Source organism: Monoraphidium neglectum (assembly GCF_000611645.1).
Source record: "Monoraphidium neglectum strain SAG 48.87 unplaced genomic scaffold scaffold00580, whole genome shotgun sequence".
In the NCBI taxonomy this organism is placed as follows: domain Eukaryota; kingdom Viridiplantae; phylum Chlorophyta; class Chlorophyceae; order Sphaeropleales; family Selenastraceae; genus Monoraphidium; species Monoraphidium neglectum.
The window spans coordinates 6,565-7,453 of NW_014013048.1; positions in this window are offsets into that span (position 1 = coordinate 6,565).

An 889-nucleotide genomic window follows, 5' to 3' on the forward strand; every position below is an offset into this window, starting at 1 on the left:
CCCGCCACATCCCCGTCCCTGCACGCGCGCCGCAGGCGCCCGTACGCCATCAGCAGCCGCTGCCGCCCTGCAGACGACGAGCAAGCCGCCCCCAACCCGCGCAGCGCCGCTGCCCAGTGGCCGGCCGAGATCCCCAGTGCTCCGGTTGCCTTTCTGGCTTCCACCACTGCAAAAGTGGCGGCCCGCGCCAGCGCCCCCGGCCCGTCCGCGGCCGCTGGCGCCCGCACGTCACGCAGCGCCAGCCGCTGCAGCAGGCTCCCGCCCGAGGGCGCAGCGCCGCCAGCGTCATGCTGGTCGGCAGCTGCTGAGGCGATTGGACCCGCCGGTGCTGCCATGTCCGTGGCATTGTGGGTCGCACCGAGCGCGTTCGCCGCTGCTGCAGGGTCTGGTTGTGCCTCTGCTATCTTGGGTGCATCTCGCAGCGCGGCCGCCAGCGGCGGCGCGGCTGCTACAGTGGAGGTTGAGGCTTGTCCGGCTTTCTGCACGTGACGCTGCCACCTACCTTCCCTACCAACGGACCCCCCCCGGTAACCTGGCGTAACCCTGGGTTACGCTGGGTTACCGACCGCCCGCGCCCCTGACGCGCGCGCGCCGTAACCTGGCATAACCTGGCGTAACCTGCTGGGTTACGCCAGGTTGTTTTGTCACAATCTGGTTACGGACTGGGTTACGAGCGGGTTTCGGAAAGGGTTTCGCGGGGCACGCGGATACGGCATTGAACCGCGCCGGTGTTGATTGCCATTGCAGCAGTGACAAATGCGCCGAAACACCCCAGCAACCACACGTGAATCCCCGCCCCCCAGCCCGCACAACTTAGACGCACATGCATTGTCAACACCAAGGCGCCTACCACACAAGCGTGGCGTGATCATGAGTGTGCACACGTGAA